The 11316-nt window shown below is 42.4% G+C and overlaps 1 long non-coding RNA gene across 1 annotated transcript; it reads left to right on the forward strand.

The window, feature by feature from the left end:
- The first annotated feature begins 9976 nt into the window (after positions 1–9976).
- LOC122864647 lies at positions 9977–10906 on the forward strand. Its single transcript, XR_006375255.1, has 2 exons — positions 9977–10288; positions 10391–10906. It is a non-coding gene; the product is annotated as an uncharacterized LOC122864647 (long non-coding RNA).
- The last annotated feature ends 410 nt before the right edge of the window (positions 10907–11316 follow it).

Below are 11316 nucleotides of genomic sequence, written 5' to 3' on the forward strand. Positions count from 1 at the left end.
TTAAAAGCCTGGCTGCAGAGTTCTGGACCAGCTGGACTCCAGATAAAAGAGGATTTACTGAGACAAGGTGTTCCAGTAGTGAAGACGTGACGTAATAAAAACATGGACGAATCCTTAAGATGAAGACGGGTCTGATTTGTATACTTTAGTTTATGTCTCTCATGTCATAGAAGGGTGAAATCATATGTTGTGGTAGTTTCAGTGAAACATTATTAAACATGCAGTAGACATATTTTCATATTCATTGTAATGAGTGGTATCGTAGAAAAGGTTTCAGTCGTGGTCATCTGGACACTGTTTTCAGAATCAAGACGTTTCGGCTCCCATCCGGAAGTCATTCTCAATTGTGAAAAAATGGGACGGGAACAAGAAATTTAAGCTGCTCTGTGTGATTAGTACCTAATCAGGTACTTAACAGTGATGAAGTGGATGCAGCCAGAAAACAATAGGCCTGATTACTGATTACTGGGCCATCATGGAAACTATTAGGTCAGTTTCAGGTGAAACTAGCTAATCAACAGATACTCAGGTAGACTCCTCCCTGAGGGCGGGGCTTATGTAACACAGAGTAGCTTAAATTTCTGAGTTCCCGTCCCATTTTTTCACAATTGAGAATGACTTCCGGATGGGAGCCGAAACGTCTTGATTCTGAAAACAGCGTCCAGACGACTACGACTGAAACCTTTTCTACGATAGAAAACACTCCTGGACGAATGAGGGACGACACCGTCTTATTGTAATGAGTACATTGCATCCTGACTAAAGGTGTATTCCCTCCATCACCTCAGGTGTGCTGATTGTTGATTCCTCCTCCACCGTGTGGGGGGACTCTTTGTTCTCTGCGTGTGAGCATTGAGTGTAACCACATGTCAGTGTCTGCTCATGCAGACTGATCCACTGAAGACCATGAGATGCGGTTAAAATCTCCGGAAAAAGCTAGTAAGTGGACCCTGTGTTTAGATCATTTTGTCAAAATAAACTGGGTATCTGTGGTGAAGATAAGCGTGCAGATGCTTTGATTTACTATCATTGACGTTATTTGTTTCGTCCAGCACGCTCCTCCTGGGGGATCCCGAGGTGTTCCCAAGCCAGATGACATATATAATCTCTCCAGCATGTTTTGGGTCTACCTCGGGGTCTCCTACCAGTTGGACGTGCCCAGAAAAACCTTCAAAGGAAGGCGAACCAGGAGGATCCTGATCAGATGGCAGCAACTCATTCCCAACCCGGAGGGTGCAATCGCTGTTTTCCGACAGAGAACCATGGCCTCAGACTTCATCCCGACCGCTTCGAACTCGACTGCAAACCGCCCCAGTGCGTGCTGAAGGTCACGGTCTGATGAAGCCAACAGAACCACATCATCTGCAAAGAGCAGAGACGAATTCGGAGGTCCCAAACCGGACTCTCCTCACCCCAGCTGCGCCTTGAGATCCTATCTTAAGTTACAATTTGCTAAGAACAATTAATTTAGACGACAGGATTTTGTACATTGACACGATATGATCCAACAGATTTAGTTATAAGCTACTGAAAGTTGATAAATGTTAGTATGGAAATGTTAGTAGAAGGTTTAACCATCTGAATGAACTTTTCCATTTTGTGCCGAAATAAAACTCCAGCAGTAAATCTGGTCTCTTCCTGATCCCTAAAATATTTATACTTATGGCCGACTTTGCTTCAGGTTTTGCTCCTCTTCTCTGCTTTGAGATGGTTTTCTGTACAGTTGACCTTAACCAGGGTTTGTTAAAGTGGCGATTAATCTGGTGTTTTCTGCCTCACTATTCAAACTGGCTGTGATGCTGCAGATCTGCAGGGTCACTGGCTCAATACCATGACTCAGCGATTACTGAGTCAGCTGCCGAGATTTCTGCCTTTCAAAAGTCCTCAACAACAAAAACTGCTTCATACTGGAATTTACAGACGGTTAAGCAAACCTTTAAACTACATGATAAATGTGTCATGTTTGAGTTGTGGATCATTCCCACATGAGACGTTGAAAACTGAGTTTTTATGTGTCAGGCTGTTAGATTACTGCAGCTCACAGATCCCTGATGACACTAGTTTTAACTCCAGCTCCTACTTTTGGGAGCAAGATATTCGCATCCTTCATTATTTATGATCCACTGTGTGTTTTTAAAAAAATGAGTTCCCAGCAGGCTGATGAATCCCTGAAATTATAGCTCACCGTCCTTTTATCGCTCCAAATATCAGCTCGTAACCAGAGAGACTTCATCATGTTTACTTCCTGGATTTATCGCTTTGTAGAAAACTGTTCAGACAGGAGTTGTTAGCTAATGTTTAAAATACCAACAAACTGTAGAGCCTCCAGCTGCAGATACATCACTGCTGTAACTCAAACTAAAATGAAGAAAATACTTTAATGTTTCAATGTTTATTAGATTGGCACGAACACCTGGAGGAACATTTACTGATATTAAACAGTATGTACAGTACTTCAGTCACTTTGTTAACTGAATGGAAACATGAGTCTTGCTATGTGTTTTAACAGAGGGAGAATTAGCAGAGCTGTGCTCCTGTCCATTACCAAACAGCAATGTGGTGGCACAATATTAACAGAGGTATTAAAGAGCTACCACAGTTCAAACTGTGGGGCTAAATCTGCTACGGTTCATGATGCCTCATGGTGTAAATCTTTACATCGCACAACAAGAAGCTCATCATAATATTGTAATCTACGTGAACTTATCATTTACCTGCCCTGAGGACTTGACGGTCATGTTAAACTTTATATTAATAGCCAGTTCCTGTATGACGACTCCTGTGGTTTCAGATCTTGCAGCTCCCTCCTGGCCCTCAGTAACCCCTTTTCTGGCCATTCCTCCCCCCCACCTACCTGCACACCTGTTCCCACTTTCCCCATCAGCCCTGCAGTATATCTACCGGCCCATTCCCGTGCTTCCGCCTTAGCTTTGCGGCCATCTGTTACTGCCTGTTTGACGTTGCCTGTATGATCTCCTGCCTGCCCATCAGACGTCTGCCCCACAGCCTGACCCCTTTTGGATAAGTTTACCTGTTTTCATCTGCCTGGCTACCATGAGTAAATGTAAACTTTTTCATATCCTGTCTGTCTCTGAGCCATGACAGACACCTTTAGGATTCATCCTCTGGGGACCATCAACATCTGAACCAAATTTCATGGCAATCCATCCAATAGTTGTTGAAACATAACAGTGTAGAGCCGCAGTGCTAGCATGGCTAAAAAGAAAACAGATAATGCTGTCAGGAACGCTCAGGCATGAGCCTCACACAGATACTGCTAAATATGCACATGGGAGACGTTTGGCCTCAGGGCTTTCTGCCAGAAAGCCTTACTACTTGGTTAAGTTTAGGCACCAAAACTACTTGGTTAGGTTTAGGAAAAAAGAAAGCCAGAAAGCCCTGAAGGCAAACTTCCACGTGTGCTAAATGTCCACAATGACAAGATCCACAATGAGTCCCAAATATCAAGCATGTTGGATCTGAGGAGATTCTCCCCGAAGGCTGTTGTGTCATTTGGGAACATCAGAGTAAAAACCTTCTCATTGACTCGATATACTCCAAAACAGACATACGGACAGTGGACAAGCTGTTCACACCTGTGTTGACACTTGTGGACAAAACATACGTCACACGGACAATTCATTCTCCTGCACAATACCTGCGTAATTCTCTCAGGACTCCTTCACAACTCAAACATATTCCTGAGGGACTTTTTTGAGCTTCACAGCAGAGTGGAGACACGTCCCTTGTGTATAAGTAGTGTATTAGTATTTAAGTGTAGCCCCATGAGAAGAAACCCTACACTAAAAATCATTCAGTCATTCAGAAACACAGTCGCCACTTCACCGACTGTGTGTGTGAGAGAGAGATCTATCAGTGAGAATAAAGATCTGCCTGTAATTGATTGTGATCCAGTTTTGATTCACAGTGTTTGACTTCATGATCCAGACTGATATCAGCACGTCGATCGGCTCAGATCAGCTGCCGACGTTCAGCCGCTCCTGCTGCTAATTATTAAAGAATCCTCCACGCTGCTAATGAACTGATTCTAATCAGCCGCCATCTTCGATTCATCTGTTTGGTCATCGGGCTGCTGGAAAGAGGGGGAAAGAGGAAAGAGGGTAAGGAAAAGGAGAAATAGAAAGGAGGAGGAGGAAAGGTGGGAGATCGATGAAAGAAATGAGGAAGACAAAGGCCAGAGGTAGAAAAGTAGGAGGAAACTCTGAGATGAAAGATAATGAGGTAAGGGATAAAGGAGAGGAGGAGGAGGAGGAGGAGGAGGAGGAAGGAAAGACAAGAAGGAAGGGGTGCAGATGGGAGGAAATAAGAAAAGGACCTGGAGGACGTGAGAGGTGGGAAGGGAGGAGGGATTGAGGGAGGAGATAAGAAAAGAGGAAAAGGAGGTGACGGTTAAAAGAACAAGAGGGGAGCAGTGAAAAAAGTGAAGGAGACATGAGAAAGGGAAAGGAAACAGAAGAGGAGGATGAGAAGGAAAAATAAAAAATGGAGGAAGGGATGGGAAGTTTAAAGACAGATGACAGGAAGAAAGAGAAGAGGACAAGAAATTCGAAAAACACGAGAAATAAGGAAGAAAATAACAGAGGACATGTCAAGAAAAGATAAGAAAGAAGGGAGGACACAGAGAGGAGAAGGAGGATGGAGAGGACGACAGGAGGAGGTAGTGATCCTGCTACCTGAGAGACGGTAACCACGGCAGCAAAGCTTTTGACCTCCAATCATCCTCCTCCTCAGGTTTGCATCTGTTCTCATTACAGAGAGAGAGGTTGATCGTTTTCACTGATCGAAGCTTAATTAATGAGTAAAATAGTGATGCTACGCTAATAAAGATCCCCTCCCAACATGTTGTAAGACATAAAAACACTCCGCTTTAAATAATCATTCATGTCTGATTTGGTTTTTCCACACAAACGTTTAGTGACCTCGTTAAAAATTCTCCTCTCCCTCATTAACATGCAAATATGGTTCATTTCTGAAGTTTAACAGCTGGACACAAGACGTCTCCTGCTTCACTGAGAAGTCCATGCAGCAGTAAACTGCAGCTGATTACTTCTGTCAAATAGAATAAAACGTGCTGGACGGTGTAAGTACTTCAAAGACCTCTTAGGCTTGATGCACCATCTGAAACGAGCAGAAGCGATTGTCCCGAGACTCGTCTTCAGAGAAAAAACAGATGCTCAAAATAAAAGGCGTGGCCAATCACTTTACAAGATGATGACCCTCAAACTGAGAGTGTTTTATCGATCAGTTCTGAGTGGCTTTTGTTCTGTTACTTTGCCAGAACTGTGAACAAGTTTTTCCTTGCCGCTGTCGCCGAGTGCTTGCTCACGGTGGGATCTGTTGGGTCTCTGTAAATAATATTATAAAGAGTTCGGTCTGGACCTGCTCTACAGGAAAAGTGCAATGAAATAACTTCTGTTATGAACTATATAAATAAAATTGAATTGAAAAATAAATAAATAAATTGAACCGTGGCTGGAGACCTCTGAGCTAATTTAGCCCAGCTAGCTAACACCACTGAACAGGAATTTACTGGAAAGGAGGGTCCCAGCAGAACTGGAGGGTGGACCAGCTGTGGAATAGTGTGAACTATGAATCAGGTCACATTTGCATATTATTTGCACCTCTAAAGCTCACTAACATATCTTGTTATATCGTGTTTGTTTAATCTGCTCAAAACCCGAAGAGTGAAAACACGATGCTGTGGTTTAACGGAGGGTTATGTGCCAAACTAAAAATATACTAAAGTGATGTTTAATGACTGTTTCTGTCTGGCGTTGTGGTTAAAGAGTTTCAGTCGGTTGGTTGGTTCAGTCCAGCCGTCCCAGTACAGTTTTTGAAAATTTGATTTTCTGACCTTGCTGCTCTCCAGAGGATGAACCCTTCCTGACCTTTCCTCTAGCGCCCCCCTCGGGACAAACTTAACATGGACGCTTACAGCACTTCACACTGTTTTTTTTTTCTGGTTACGATGACATATTGCAGGTGTAGAGTTCCTGTTGCAGGTTTACAGAGTTCACACAGAAGGTTCAAGCCTTCAGCTCTGAGAAACATACTGAGGTTTTCACATTATTTTACCCTGCAAGGCCTGAAACTGTGTGTGTGTGTGTGTGTGTGTGTGTATGATAAATGGTGTGATCACACCGTGCTGTGTCCAGATGGTTTGCATTGTTTTGCCTGTGGTCTCCCTGAGAACACACACACACACGTCCTTGTACTTCTATCTTTGTGAGGACCGCCATTGACATAATGCATTCCCTAACCCTGAAAACCAAGTCTTAACCTTCAAACAGCTCTTTGAAGTTGTGAGGACCGGCCAAAATGTCCTCACTTTCCAAAAATGTCCTCACTCTGTAGGTAAAAAATGTGTTTCAGTCCTCACTATGTAGCAAGTACAAGTACGTCCACACGCAGTGTTGGCTGCTGTAGGACTCAGCTCAGCAGCGTTCCTCAGTGACAGAAGCTGGACAGCATCAGCTGTTTCACTGTGACACAAACTGAAATCAACAAAACTATGGAAACTGAACAAACTCCATCTGCTGATGAAGACCGTGAGATGCGGTTGAGAGCCCCACAAAAAGCTAGTTAGTGAATTAAATGTGTTTTTGTCAGTCTACACTAAAGTTAAAAAAAAACAAAATCATTCAGACCAGATAAGGCAAATATTCCTGATTGGATGATGATGATGATGATGATGATGATGATGAAGACAATGATGCTGTTTTCACACAATGTGACAACAGCTGGTTTGCCAATGTCCTTTTAAGACTATAAATCTAAGACCATGAGCTCTCAAATACGTTGTTTACCGTGCACACAGAGGTCCAGGTCAGTAAGAGTCCTGATTGCAGTTTTGTGATCTGCTCCTGTTTTAATTGTATTTGATGCAAACTCAACATGTCAGACTCTCCACTCCAAACACAGTTTGTTCTTCTTCGGGGAATGTTTCTATTCGCTCCCAACCAAACTCCACTTCATTCACAGATGTTTTACAATAAAAGCCTTCTAGCACCTCAGAGTGCATAATCCCTCCCTCTCCACAGGCTTTTAATTTGAATTCAATGTTAAGATTCATTACTGGTGACTTAACGGCACATATTGGCTTTTTTCAAGGAACTTACAGTAATACTGTTATGGGGAATATAATATATATTTATAAAATAAAAAGGCAAAGGCATAACGCTTGTTTGTCTTAATTGGTTGGTTTGTTAAAATCCAATCAGTTAGTGGAAAACAGAAGGGGCGGGGCCAAAGCTTAGGAATCTGCACTACATGGATGGGATCTGAAAAACCTGTTTCGACCTGATCTGCGTGTTGGACAAAACCGGCACAGCAAGTTATTGATGATCCAGTTTGAACACATGATCGGTGAACTGTACGACAGAAAATGAATCAACAAACTCTAATCGTCTTCACGCTGAGAGACCGGAGCCGTTTATCCCCCTCGTCCTTCCTAACGACCTCTTTAGTTCGTTAGGAGCTAATTAGTTTGAGACAGCTGATTGTTTGTCTGGCTGGAGGCCTGCTGGCCTGCTGAGTCTGCATTTTACACAGAAACATCATTAACACAAGAGCACACTGGCGGAGAACATGCAGAGGGAGTTAGAGACCAGTGTTGTCAGACAACATGAACTAACAGTCTACAGTGCTGTTAGCGCCCCCTACAGGCTGCAGACTCCATTACAGCCACAACACGAACAGATAACATGCTGACGATTTATCTGTTCTTAGAGTCTCACAGGTAAGTATGTACAGTTTGTCCTGATGGGGGCGCTACAGGATGAGTCATTCAAATCTGAAGGGGTTCATCTGACATGAAGCATTCGATTTTGATATGTTTTGTCCAAATACAGACATTCTGTCTTGACGGTGGCACTCAGTAAAGGTCAGAGGGCAGTTTGTATTCCAGCAGTGGAAAGTGCTGCCAAATATCGCCACGCGACGAGCTGCTACGATGGGTGGAGGCCCCCGTCAGGTGTGGCTGAAGGTGCCCATAGTAGGGTTGGACTCAAATCTTGCAAAACTAAATTAAGTCTGGCTCGTGGAAAAACAACAAGAGAAGACTTAAAAAGGTCTCAGATGCATGACTTGGTTTAAATGCAGCTCTGTGAGGCTGCACAGCGGTGCTTTGAGCTAAATCCTTAGCATGCTAATCACATCCACGACGCTAACATGCTCACCATGACTAAGCAGGTGTAATCTTTACCGTAATCACCATCTTAGCTGCGTGTGAAAGACTGAAGTTATTACAACTCATCCTGACGGGAACCTGAAGGAGCTGATTTTCACGAGAGTCCGTCCAGCAGGTGTTCAAGTCCAATGAACGTAAACCAGGCCATTAGCAAAACAAACGTCTCCTTTACGTCGTATTTCCCATCAGCCAACACAGTTAAAAATGAACGCTGTCCCTTCATCACTAAACAAAGAGAGGGAGTTTAGTCCGCAGATGATTTAAGAAAAGTTTCTCACATTCAAAATGTTGACTGCGACATGCATTATGTTTTACGGCGTACAGTGTATGGAGCTCACTGTGAGTAGCTTCTTGGATCAAATAGCTAATCAGGATGTAGGAAGTATCGTGCACGGCAGCCTGAACGTGTAACATGGCAACAGTCAACACTATGACAGGAAACACACACACACACACACACACACACACACACATTATGTAACCTGATGGTGTAGCATGTGAGGCACCTGATGCTCAGTCTGCACACCTGGACGGGTTCTTCTTCTGTGGTTTATGCGTTAGCTTCTTCTTTTCATTGTTGGTCTTTAGAGTGTGACAGACACACGAAACATCAGAAACCTTAAACACCTTTAACATCATTTTCTTCATTTGTATTATTTGAATTAAATCACAAATTGCATCACTTGTCTACAAACAACATGTATTCTGAACCATTAAATAAAAAAAGTTCATGTCTGTATTTATTCTGGGATGTCGGAGCGTTTTGGGGGGATTTTATATTCATACACAGTTCAGGAGTTTAAAGTAAAATAATAAAAATAAATATTCACCATTTCCACTTCCATTTGCACATGAAGATCCAAAACTTGTATCAAAGCCTTCTCCACACTGCAAGGGATAACATCTGTCAATGAATTCAATATATTTATATTCATAATACATAAAATCTTTAAACAGTTAAGTAAATAAATGAAAACTGGGAAAATGTCTAAACAGTCAGTAGTAACAATGAAGAGTTCTGATTTTGACATTTTTGATAAAACTCGTGCAAAAGTCAGTTTGTTTAATCATTTTATTATAGCGCGTGTGTGTGTGTGTGTGTGTGCGTGTGCGCTCGCGTGTGTGTGTGTGTGTGTGTGTGTGTGTGTTATATTTATGCGTGTGCTTCCTGCTGTCATGGGATGAAAACAGCCTCAAAGTTTGCTTGACTTAAATTCAAAGTAACTTCAGAAACTGTAGAAAGATGTAACAGGCCAAGTATAGCCACACACACACACACACACACACACACACACACACACACACACACACACACACACACACACACACTCAGTGGTCTGCTGACTCGGTGACAGCTGCTCCACTGCAGCTGAACCCAACAATACACTGCTGAATTATTGAGTGTGTGTGAAGGTGGAAAACATCAGGACCCGCCCGACACACGCAGGAACTCTTTCTGAACGTGACAGGTAATCCTTTAAGTCTTAAAAGGAGCACGCAGCACACACACACACACACACACACACACACTACCTGCAGTCACTTTATTCATAGAGCAGGTTTTCAAAGAACAAAAGTTGGCCAAAGTGCAGCAACATTAACAACAGAGTCAATACACACCTGATTAATCTACTGCACAGAATACACAAATTAGTATGTGGAGGATCCTGACCCCCCATGTGTTTCCCCACCAGTCCTGATCACATGCTCCGCCCTAATCAGGTGCACCTGTGCCCCGTTATCTGCACTCACCTGTGTACACGGTCGGCTGCCTTCAGTCTGTCTTTGCCAGAAGACGTTCGTGTCTTCAAGTGAAGGACTGTTCTTACCTCCTGGTGTTTTGGTGCCTGCCTTCCTGAGTCCTTCGTACCTGATTACCAGTTGTTACAGATAATTAGTCGGTAATATTTATGCTGACTCATTATCTTGAGTAAATAGACTGTAAAGAAATATGAAATGATTGCCACAGTAATGAAAAATGTACAAGCACGCTCGGGTGATGGATTTAAAACACTAACAAGACTTCGTGGCAGAAAGAAATACTGTGAAAGCATCCGGAGACCTTTCTGCCCTCTCTCTGTACGGTCAGGACGTTCCAAACACTCACTCTGCATCAACCACGATGTTGTAGAAGAGGGAGGAGTTCATTGTTTGTTTGGTGACTGACTTCTCTCTCTTCAGGTCTCTAAAGAACACGAAGCTCTCCTGGCTGAATCATCAGAACAAAATACGAACAACTGTGTGTGGAAAATATCTGTCAAAGCTACAAGAAGCCTGTGGACATAAAACTGAAGGAGAGAAGTCAACTTCCCAGGTGCGTCCAATCACAGAGCTGCACACTCTGCTGCGTGGGACGCTAATGGTGGGTGGACGCTACAGAAGAGAAAAGTGATGTTACAGTCTGCAGCTTACAGAGGAAGTCCACACGAAACGATTCCATTTTATTCTATTTCTATTTCTATTTCCCACTATCACCCAAGTTTCTTTGCACTATAACTTGCACATTTCACTACTATTGCACATTGTTTGTGTGTCTGAGTGTGTGTGTGTATATGTATGTATTTACATAACTGTATATCTTGTAAATATAATTCAGTTATCCTTTTTCTTCATTTAGTGCTACTTTAATACTGTTCTATTTTATTGCCCATTTTATTTTTTTAATTCTAATTAAAAATATTTGAATATTTGTTTATACATTTTCTGTGTGTGTAGCGTGGAGAGGATACAACTGCATTTCATTGTGCAATCCTGTTTCCCGACTGGCGCCGGCAGCTGAGGCTCATGGGTATTGTAGTATTTAGCGTTGTCCACCAAACTGACAGAAAAAATAATAAAAATGAAATAATTTTAAACCAGCGGTCACAACATAAACCTATACAGTGGTCACGTTATCTGAGACCCTCTTGTGTTTCTTTGTTCAGTAACATTAAGGAGATCGTTAAAAGAAAAATTAGAAATGGGAATTCAGAGTCTTTTTCCAATTTACAATGCCATTACGTCCGTGCATTCATAGACAAATTATTTTTTTTGCATTCACATAATGTAAGTACAAATTTAATTTCTGTGAATTGTTTCTTTACATGTTTGCACACTCAATACATTCA

The sequence above is a fragment of the Siniperca chuatsi genome, linkage group LG17 (genome assembly GCF_020085105.1).
Source record: "Siniperca chuatsi isolate FFG_IHB_CAS linkage group LG17, ASM2008510v1, whole genome shotgun sequence".
NCBI classification, from domain to species: domain Eukaryota; kingdom Metazoa; phylum Chordata; class Actinopteri; order Centrarchiformes; family Sinipercidae; genus Siniperca; species Siniperca chuatsi.